Source organism: Pelmatolapia mariae, linkage group LG3_W (genome assembly GCF_036321145.2).
Source record: "Pelmatolapia mariae isolate MD_Pm_ZW linkage group LG3_W, Pm_UMD_F_2, whole genome shotgun sequence".
Lineage (NCBI taxonomy): Eukaryota > Metazoa > Chordata > Actinopteri > Cichliformes > Cichlidae > Pelmatolapia > Pelmatolapia mariae.
Window position 1 is genome coordinate 68,037,946 of NC_086229.1, and position 12,090 is coordinate 68,050,035.

Sequence of the window (12,090 nt, forward strand, 5' to 3'; positions counted from 1 at the left end):
AGTGCAGTTTTATACGGTTCTGTGATGATTATCACAAAGTGAACAAGGTCTCATGGTTTGATGCTTATCCCATGCCCCAGGTTGACCTGGACTGGTTAAGCACTGCTTAGCTTTTATCATGCTGGATTTAACCAACGCCTACTGGCAGGTTCCCTTGTCTGCACAATCCAAAGACAAACTACCTTCTCCACTCTGTATGGTTCGTACTATTCATCACTCTTCTGCTTGGCTTGTTTGAAGCCGCGGCCATTTTTTCAGCATGTACTGGAGCGATAGCTGCGTCCTCACACTGCATATCCTAATTTCTACCTGGATGATGTTGTCATTCATAGTGATACCTCGGTGGATCATGTGCAGTAGTTGGTCCCGGAGTCCGTGAGGCAGGCAGGGCTGATGGCAAACCCAAAGAAGTGTATGGTTGGATGGAGGGAGGTACAGTATGATAAAATTGGCACAGAGCTTCCTCCATGCATTACCAAAGATTCAAATCAAACTTATCCCATTCTTGGTTGCTTTAATGAACATTTTTTTGTTGTCACAGTTTGATGCTGATGATTTCTTGTGAACACTCCTTTATTCTTAACCCAGTGACAGAATGAAGTTATGTTTATTTTCATGTCAGTGTTTTCATTTCCAGACGTAGAGTATCTCCACGTGATGTTTCTCTTTCACATTTTCTGCCGCCAAAATAACTTCCAATTCAGGATCTGCATCCTTCAAGACCCAATTTGAAGGCTGATTACGTCACGGCAACATGATGAAGCTTGTCCCAATTCCAAATGCAGCCGAAAATGCTGCCTTCATTTCCCCGTATTTGAAGAATGGGTCGAGTGTATCATTTGTGGCCCAACATATCCCAGAATTCATAGCACAGTGGCTGTGGCCAATTTTTTTTTTCCAATAAAAACGGTGGATGGCAGAAGTGTGGTGAAGAAACTTTTTCAAAAAAAGTATTAAATATTATGTCACTTATGTGCAAATGTTAAATATGGAAGAACATTACAAGATTACTGTTGGCCAGTGATGGCCAAATAAAGCTTCCTTTCTGGCGGACAAAAATATGAAGCGCAGCTTGAATTTTCAAATGACAGTGTACTGCTTCATTATGACTGCCCACTCTACAGAGTGAAGTTCACAATTTTGTTTGACATTGGCCCACTGTTGTGTTGCTTTGAACAGCTTTGAACACTGTTATGTTTATTTTTTTTAATTTTTATCAATGTTTTCCTTGTTTAAACATTTACCGTAGTGTGGTCTTTCTTTGCTTGTGACTTCTTGATGTTGGTAAATGCAATAGATGAAAAATACATTTAATATACATATAATAATGTACAACACACTATGACGTGCTGTGGGGTCTGGAGAGGTGTGTTTAATAATATTATATTTGGTCAATTTTCTTGCATATAATTTTGACCTGGGGGTAGAATTGATTGTAAACTGAAAATGGAGAATGCTTATGAACTTGTAAAGTAAAAGCATGATGTATTTAAGGTAATCCCTTTTTAAATCCATTTTTATTTAAGAAGAGAATTTGTTCCACTCTGTTTCTTTTCTTGGAGATAATTTCTTCTGCCTCAGAAAATCATCTCACATGGAACAGAAGAGGCTGGAGTGCACAGAAACTGCAAAGTAAGTTGGTACAGACTCTTCCATGGTCCCACAGACTATCAGCTCAAAAAAATAAATTAAATTGCTGCAAATTGTGTAGAATAACATTTTAAGATAATTTTAAAAATACATATGTTTTGATTACATTAAATTCAAAGAGTCAAAGTCTTTCTAAAGTTAATTAATTTTATTCATATGAATATTATGATTTGTTTTGTTCAGACATTTTAAGTTTTTTAAGTTTCTTAAGCAAACAACAACAGAAAGCTGTCAAACCCGCCCGATTTACCAAAATCAAAATACTCCCTCACAACAAAACCACCTCTCTTCCTTGCTGGCTCCATATCTCTTTATAGAGTAATCAGTGGTTTGCTGTCTCTCACCATCAAAACATTCCATAAATCCCACGATTGACTTCCTTATAAATCACTGAATCAGTTACTTTCTAAATGAAGCTTCGGACATCACTGATCATGTGACTCTGGCCAAACAAATCAAGCCTCGACACAGTGCTTCTGAAACAGTGTGTTGTTTTTTTCTGACACACACACCGGAGCCTCAGGTTCAAGTGGGCCATCACTACTGTCGGCCACATGTCGGCAAAGTTATGTGACATTAATGATGTTTGTACTTTCAGCTTTTACTTTGTTTTAAAGCCTCTACATCTATATATATATATATATACATATATATATATATGTATATATATATATGTATACATATACACACACACACAGCTGAAAGTCAGTGATGCTGCTCGGTTTGCAGTCCTGAATATCACGGCACAAGCAGGATTCACGGCACTGTTAATGTTAGCTATGTTATATTGCTGCCTCTGTTCGGTGGTGTTGAGGGATTGCTGTCCTTACAGACAATATTGATTTGTAAATGAGCAACTATTGATTTTGTCAGTACAAAGTTCTTTATTAGGAGCACAATTCTACAAGAAAGAAGTTAGTTAAAGTGCTTTGGCACTCTTTGGCAATATTGCTGTTAAACTTAGTCATCATTTCGGCCTCTTCTCATGATCTGTTTCCTGCTGCCTGTCATTAATAACACCATTGTAACACCGTTATTCCCATCACTGACAGTAAATGTCTGCTGTGTCTTTCTGAGATGTATTGATAGAAACCTTTTGCAGAGAGAACACAGTATAAACAGCGTTATCACGGGTACTGATAAAAACAAAAACAAATATATACTTTTAGTTCTTAATTCTCCTTCAGTTTGTTTTCTGTAACCTTGAACTTCACAAGTTTGTAGACGGTGAGCTTAAGTTGCCAGAATGTAAGTTTACTACAAAAAATACAAGTGTTTACCTGTGGGAGTGTTTTTACTGAGGAAGCTCAAAGCCAGTCCTTTGTATTACTTGACCTGACAGAACCAACAAACCCAGGTGAGAGATAAAGGGCATCACAACAGCGGTTATCTGTTTTCTCTTATTTTGTTCTAAAACAGGAGACATTAAAGTCACTTTAGCAAAATGTATTTAAATAGTTAAAGGTCATTGGCAATAACCTACAAATACGACTGACCTCTGTTCTAACAACAACAACAACAAAAAAAAACACCATATTTCCATCAATCAACAAAATACAGTGAATGAACAAAAGATGCATATAAATCAAATCAATACTTGGTTTGAACAACAAGGGAGGTGTCATGGGTGTGGCTGTGTGGCAAGCAGGAATAAGGACCCAAACACAAACTCACGGGAAAACAGGACTGAACTCAAAATACAGCTTTATTGCTGACAAAAGATAACAGCAATACAAAATAACATGAAACTAAACTGGGAAGTACTAAGGAACTGACTTACGAGGAAACACATGGAGGGGCACACAGTCATGAGGGAGAACGCGACCCAGAACTGAGGGAGACGCAGACATAAATACACAGAGGGTTAACGAGGGAAGTGGGAGCACACGGGGAACACAGGTGACACTGATCATCATAACAAGACACAGCAGGAGTAAACGCAACACTGACTGGAGACTGTCAAAGTAAAACAGGAAGTACACAGAGGTTCAGACAGGAGGAGAGAGAGCACGGGGAGAGCACAGACATAACGGGCTGGGGAAAATATGGAATAAAACACAAGGAGAGACGAGGGCTCACAGATACACAGAGGGGCACACAGGGGGTAAGAGTCACCAGGGGAAAACACAAAAGGAACAACGTAGCAGAGCAACCCAGGAAGCATGGCCTAAATAAGGAACAAAATACAAAAATACATGAAAACTAAGAATACTGGGCCAACATGGCCCAGGACCATGACAGGAGGAGGAAAGGAGTTCCACTGGATCAAAACAGTGAATTCTAAGAAAACAAGATTTATTTAATTTCATCGAATCCAAACCATCTTTATTTATAAAGGACTTTAACAAAAGATGCATCTAAATCAAATCAATACTTGGTTTGAACAACAAGGGAGGAGCAAAATAGTTCCACTGGATCACAACAGTGAATTCTCAGAAAACAAGATGTATTTAATTTCATCGAATCCAAACCATCTTTATGTATAAAGGACTTTAAAATACCCAGCACAGGACCAAAGTGCTGTACAAGAAATAAGTTAAGAACAACAGAATAAAAGAAAACCGTGAAAAAAAGCACATAATACATAAAAATGAAAACAGCCTTATATTTAAAACATGATAAAACAGTACGAAATAATTAAATAAAAAAAAAAGAAACAGAAGTGGCCTGTCTTATCTCTAAATTCAGATTGTTCCACAGTTTTGGAGCTGCTACAGCAAAAGCACTATCTCCTCTACTTTTACACTCAGTCCTGGGTAGACTCCCGAACAGCTGATCACCGCGTATCTAAATACACATTTTGGGGTAACAACAAGATTGTTGGCAGGGGGAGAGTGTTGGAATGTGGCAGCAAGCTGGAGGGGGTTGGGAGACAGACATGCAGCACAGCATGGGATGGGTGGCACATACTACACCACAAACACACTAAGAGGGGGTGAGAATGACACAGCAGAATGATATGTTGTAGATGTCAGAGATCACCTGGAGCTTAAACAGGTCCCAGAGAAGCTCTGGTCTACTGGGAAGACTGATGTGGGGTTAATGACCACAGCGAAGCCAGTAGTAATAAAGCCCAAAACGTCTTTTAGGCACAGAGTGAAACAATATCCCTTGAAGCCTGATGCAGTGGAAGGCATTAAACCAGTAATAGAGGATATGATTAAAGCAGGGATACTAGTTGAAGCTCCACAAGCAGTATGTAACACACTTATCTTCCCAGTTAGAAAGGCTGATTCACAGTCATGGCGCATGATTCAAGATTTAAGAGCTGTAAATCAGGCAGTGGAGAGTATAGCTCCATGCGTCCCCGTCCCCCCACATTGTTAAATCAGCTTAAGCCAGACAAGACACACTTCACTGTGGTAGATTTGAGTAATGCTTTCTTTTCAATACCAGTGCATGAGAATTCACAAGGCTGGTTTCACGTATCAAGGCAAAAAATACACATACACCAGATTGCCGCAAGGTTTTTGTGATAGTCCTACAATTTTAACACAGAATATTACAAATTGTCTGTCTGATTTTGTAATTCCATCACATTCGCAGATGTTGGTAAATGTTGATGACATTTTAATTGCATCCAATTCAGAGCAGAACTGTAGAGACGTATCATTGGCATTGCTGACTCACTTAGCTGAAACAGGTAACAAGGCCTCACTTTCAAAGCTACAGTGGGTAAAGACAGAAGTGAAATTTTTAGGACATCTGCTTAGTGCTGCAGAGAAGAGCATACATCCAGAGAGGAAAACAGCTATTTTGGCAGCACCTAGGCCAGAGACAAAGAAACACATGATGCAATTTCTAGGGTTGCTAAATTTCTGTCGATCGTGGATGCCCCATTACGCTGAAATTGCGCAGCCATTATTAGATATGATGTACAGTGAACCTTTAGCTATGTCAGAAAGTTTGAGTTGGACCCCTGAGGGGGAGCAAGCTCTGTGCATGCTGAAACAGATGCTGACAGGAGCATCAGTTCTAGGGCTTCCAGATTATAACAATCCTTTTGTTCAAGCTGTTGACTGTAAAGGGCATTTTATGACATCCATGTTAGCGCAAAAATGTGGAGGTAGAATGAAGCCAGTGGCTTATTATTCTAAGAGGCTGGATTCAGTGGCTTGTGCCTTACCTCACTGTGTGCGATCTGTGTGTGCAGCTGCTGAAGCCGTAAAGTGTTCTGGTGAAATTGTGTTGTTTCACCCTTTGACCCTGCTAGTTCCACATGAGGTGGCTGTTTTATTGCTGCAGACTAAAATGACATTCTTGTCACCTGCAAGACACTTATCTCTAATGTCATTGTTGCTCTCCCAGCCACACATAACTATTAAGCGGTGTACAACTTTGAATCCCTCTACACTGTTACCCACAGAGGAAGAGGGTACAAGTTTGGTTTGTTGATGGTTCCAGTTTTAAAACATCAAAGGGAAAGACTAAAACGGGCTTTGCTGTTGTGGATGATGTACAGGTCATCTGTGCTGGGCAGTTATAACATTCCATGTCTGCCCAAGCAGATAGTGGCTCTGACAGAAGCCTGTCAAGTAGCTGGGGACAGGTAGTGACTATATATACAGACAGTCAATATGCCTATGCCACACTTCATTTCATTGCCGCTCAATGGTCAAGACGAGGCATGACAACATCAACAGGGAAACCTGTGGAGCATGCAAAACTTTTACAGAGCCTGTTGAAAGCAGTCTTACTGCCCAGTAAAGTTGCGGTTTGTAAATGTGCAGCACACACACGTGGCACTGACCCTTTTGTGTTAGGTAATGCCTTTGCAGATAAAATTGCAAAGGAAGCAGCCCTTGAAACACATGGGGTTCATATTCTGGCGTCTCAGGAGCAAACTATGCCCATTACATATGATGTGTTAGCAGACATGCAGTCACACTCACCTGCAGCTGAGAAGCAGCTGTGGCTCACTAAAGGAGCAAGCCTGAGAGGTGATGTCTACTATCTTTGTGATAAACTTATATTGCCTAAAGATTTTATAGGACTGCTGCAATTTTGAGCCATGGGCTCTGCCATGTCTCCACAGCTGGGATGGTGGCAGCAGTGGAACAGCAGTTTTTCACACTGGGATTTGTTACGAGTTCAAAAGTACTGGAGATGGATACAAGAGGAAAACCAAAATAACAACACTGGTCCAGCCGGGTTGAGTCAAACGATGATTTTAATGAACACACGTGTGGGAGATGAATACTGTACGCAGACAGCACAAGATCTCAAAATGGTGGAGCACTGCTCAAACTCTTATAACCTCTAGTGGACCCCACCTAGTCATAAAAGCCTAAACATTCACATTCTTTCTCTCACACGGCGCCTAAGCTATGACCTTGGCTCCCTGTTTATCTGCTCCTGCTGAGATGGGGCAGAAAACCTCTCCGGTATGTTCTGTTCTCTTCTAATCAGACAAATAAGATCATGACTCTCTGAAAACAGTATTTCTTATAACTCAGCCGTATAATGCATCATAAAACAATATCATTCATTCACAATAAGTCAGTCTAATGTAATGCAAATCAGTTTAACAGATGTAATAGTTATCACCTTCTTCTAATTCAGGAGAATAATGCAAACTAAAACTACATAATCTTACATCTTTAATTAGGGGTATAACATGGCATAAGGTAATATTATAATCCCACAGATTCAATGCTTATTCAAAGATTTTTGTAAAGCATGTTTAATATGTTGTAAACATAATGCTCAGGGGAACCTCAGACCTAGAAGAGGAAGGTTTCCCAGAGCCAGCTACCCATTTGAAGTAATCCATATGGATTTCATTGAGTTGTCTAACTGTAACACCTACAGGTACTGCCTGGTAATTGTGTGCCCATTCTCAAAGTGGGTTGAAATTGTCCCCATTAAAAATCAGATGCTATTTCAGTGGCTAAGGCAATATGCAAAAATGTGATCCCAGAGCATGGGATCCCCCAGACTATTTACAGTGACAATGGTCCTCATTTTGTGAAGGAAGTAATTGAGAAAATGTCAAAACATCTGGGGATAACACTGAAAAACCACTGCTCATACCACCCACAAAGTGCAGGGCTGGTTGAAAGGACCAATGGCACAGTAAAGCTGAGACTTAGGAAAACAATGGAGGAAACAGGCAGAACATGGGTAGACTGCATTGAGCTAGTGAAAATGTATATGAGAATCACGCCAACTGATAATGGCTTAACTCCCTTTGAAATAATAAATGGCAGGCCATTTAGAGTACCAGTGTTTTGTACTGAGAATGATAAAGCAGCAGAAAAAAAAACACTAGCAGACTGGATGATTAAAATGCTGAAAAGCAAAGAAGTCATAAGTGCAAATAATCTGCCAGATGATTCTTTTTCTGTACAGGAAGAACGTCTGAAGCCAGGGGACTGGGTGCTGATAAAGGTCATAAAGAGGAAGTGCTGGTCAAAGCCACGGTGGGACAGACCGTACCACGCTCTGCCAACTGTGACAACACCAACAGCTGTGAAAATCGCAGAACAACCCACCTGGATACACCAAAGCCACTGCAAGAAGGTGACACACATCCAGGCAAGCTTGGAGTAAGTGGCAGGAAGACCGGGTACAAAGGGGAGGGAAAGCCTCCAGGGCCCCTCGTCTCAATCCGGTGAAGAAACCAACTGAGCCACAGGTACTCATCAGAATGGCTGGAAAAGTGTTGTCTACCCTGCTGGGTGTAATGGCTTTGACGTCGTCATGGTCAGCAGTGGAGACCCTGTATATCTGAGGGAACCACACCCAATACCCTCATGGCTATTCTACAAACTTTTGGTGGCAGTTTATGAATACAACTGCTCACTTGAACAATAGGACGGACTGCTATGTGTGTGCTCATATGCCGTTGATCGCGTATACATCTGGACTGTGGCTGTACAGCATACCAGAGGACAGAAGCTGGTGTCTGTTAGGCTTAGCAACTCATCCTGGCTACAGAGTCCTCTGGTCAAATGCCAACTATAGTACACCTCTGAACATCACCTGGAGTAAGTCGCCACTTCTGAACGTGAATTGTTCTGGGCAAACCGACTTATTGGCCTGGCCTCAAGTGGCAGACCCACTGCCAGACATAATATTGCTGAACAAGCTGAGCGCTTATATATATATATATATATATATATATATATATATGTATATATATATATATATATATATATATATATATATATATATATATATATATATATATACATATATATATATATATATATATATATATATATATATATATATATATATATATATATATATATATATATATACATTATAAGGCTATACATTTATAGCCTTAAAAAATGACAATACAGGGTGGAGATGATGGGTTTAGATTTTATTATTGTCATTTGTATTAAGAAATATTTAACCATATATGCTTAGAGGTGTATAATCGATTGTGTAGTGATAGGATGTGTGATCTTTAGTAGGCTGCAAAGGCTTTGTGTGCATTCCAGAGTGCTCTGGCATTCACACCCACATTCTGGGAGCATGGGAGAGGCCGTACCTTGTCTTATTGTTTTATGGCAGGATGTCAGTTTTAGTCTAAGTGCTTTTTGTTTAGATGGATTGCTAGACTCCTGGCACCAGCTTTGGGGAGTCTTCACCGGGTCACATCTTGACCCCCCCCCCCCACACACACACACACACACACACACACACACACACACACAGACAAGGTATTCTTTGTTCACATGTATTCCTATGTAAGATGTTATATGTTAATGAACCTAAGCATATTCATGTAACCACAATAAAAGGAGTCCTATCGGGAACCTGGCTGAGAGTCTGACGGAGGTCAAGTGGGTGGAACGACACTTGGCTCCAGGCAGATCTCCCTCATGCATGAGTAACACAAAGAACTTTGGCTACTTGGTGTTCAGTGCCTTTGCTGTGTAGCTAAACTGTCTCGTTCCAGCGCTGGGCCTGTGCTAGACAGACCCAACAGTGTACCTGCTTGTAGTTTGATGGAGCAATTTACATTTTTGGACATGGTTTTAATTGAATAATTTAAATAAATTTTTATAAAAATTGGAGCAATAGGTGGAGACTTTTCAGGGGACATCAGTTATAATACCGTCAATATTAAGTCTCCGAACAGAACTAAGTTTAGAACGAGATTTCTCTAATTTAAAAAGCACGATGAGTGTTGTTTACCTTCTTCGAACCATCTTCTCACAAAGATCTCACAAAGGCTCCCTCTACTTTCAGTTCATAGATATCATTTAACTTACTCTGTTGCAAAGCTAAGTCAGTTTTATCTTCTTCAGATATGTTCTCTGGTGGGATCTGAGTAAGAGCAGATATCCTAGTAATTACATTAATTTCTTGATTTGTTCTTTGTTTTGCTGCAGATGAGCCATACTCTCTTAAATATTTACCGGCTTCAAATTTAAAGAGTTCCCAATTTTGACAGTAGAGATGACTAGTTAGGGCTGTATCCCAGAAACGTTTATTTAATGACAAAATATCTTCAATCACTTTCTCATGTTTTAGAAGGGAATTATTAAGTTTCCAGTAGCAGCTCCTGCAAATTTGGGCAGCATTAGTATTGAAAAAGACCTGCAGTGATACCGATTTGTGGTCCGTGAGTGGAGTTGGCATTATATTGGCTATAACATTATTCCTATTTAAGCAATCAGATATTAACCAGAAGTCAATACGGGATTTAGAAGAGTTGGATTTGTTACTCCTTGTAAATAGTCTGGCTTTAGGGTTTTTAATTCTCCAAATGTCTATTAAATAAAAAATTTACATAAATGTATTTAAACAACAGGACAGAGAGTTATTTGAACTAGGTGGCCATCTGTCTAGTGAAGGATCTAGAGCAATGTTAAAATTGCCTCCAACTAATAACAGAAGATTAGGGTATTTGGATAACCAGAACAAAAAGGGTGTTTCAAGGCATCCAATAAGAAGTCTTTCTGAGACTTAGAAATTAAAACCATACACATTGGCAAGAAGAAGAAGTGTACCATCAATGTTGACAATCATTAACACATAGTGTCCTTCTGAGTCCATTTCAGAGTACATAACGTTCCCATTAAATTTGTTCTTCAGAGTAATAACTTCTGCCGATCTTTCTGATCCATTTGAGAACCATAGGTCCTTGCCCCACTGTGTTTTCCAAAAAGCAGTATCCTTAATAACAGAGTGTGATTCTAGAAAATAACAAACAAAGTCAGTATTCTGTTGATTTGCAAACAAAAACAAAGCTTTTCTCTTAACAGTGTCTCTTAAACCCCTGACATTGAGAAAACAAAGTGATATAGACAGTGTGGCTTTAACACAAAATGTAATCTTCTTTCAGAAAGGAGCAGTTTTTAGCTTTCCTCCAGATCAGGTCGCGAGCTGATCTTGTCACAAATTGAATAATAACCAGCCTTGGTTTCTTCTGAGTTTTGCTGTAGCGGCCCAGGGGATGAACTACATCAATGCTGTTTTTGAATCCTGCACTTGTTTCCCCGGCAACAGTGCAGCAGATGTCAAGTACTTTTGTGGTGATGTCTTCTTGCTTTTGCTCAGGGACACCTGAGAGCCTGAGATTCCATCTCCGATGGTATCGTTCAGCTTCGTTGACCTTCAGTTCTACTTGAGACAATCTGCTGCTGTTTTTTTCACAAGTAGATTTAACTGTTTGGGTGACATTCTTCAAAGATTCTACTTCCAAGAACATGGTCTTGATGTTAACAGTATTCTTGCTGTTCATAGCCTCCAGCCTCCAAACAGTTCGTGATACACCGTCATATTTACATTATTTGTACAGTACGAATGATTTGCTTTGGTACCTGGTCAAACTTCAGTTCTCTGTCTGCCTGGCTCCGTTTCTCCAACAGCGCACTCGCAGGCACCAGCTCCCCCCCTCGCTCAGTCGCTTAGTGTCTGTGCTCGGATCATACCAATATTTTTTGTTTTATACAGTTGTCAGTCAGGCATCTAACTATGAAAAAATTACACTCCAAAAGACCCCGGGCTTCTGAAAAAACAATCCTGGCTTAAGCCCAGTAAGCCACCCCCCCCCCACCCCGCCACTGTGCTGCAGATGTTAGTAAATCTGACCCTAAATGTTCCTTCTTCTTTAACATTCAAACGTTGTAATGAAGGGATATTTTTAATAAGCTGTTCTCGTTTATATGACCTCCATAAAACAACAGGGTTAAACACATTGTGAAGAAGTAAGATGTTTGTTTTGTAGTCCATCTTCTGCACAATGTAGTTTCAACAGGCGGATATCCAGTGTCACCTTGTTACAGAGAGACGAGTGTAAGGCTGTTCCAATTGTCAGCACCGCTCCTCTCTTTTCCTGAGTCCTTAGCAAATCTCCTTCCCACAATGACGTTTTCCTCGAGCCACGGTAAAGAGTTTAGGAAAAGGAGACAGGCCCTAATTTTGAAATACCCCGCGTGGTTACGTTGTGCAGCTGAGTCACGTGATCGCACAGCA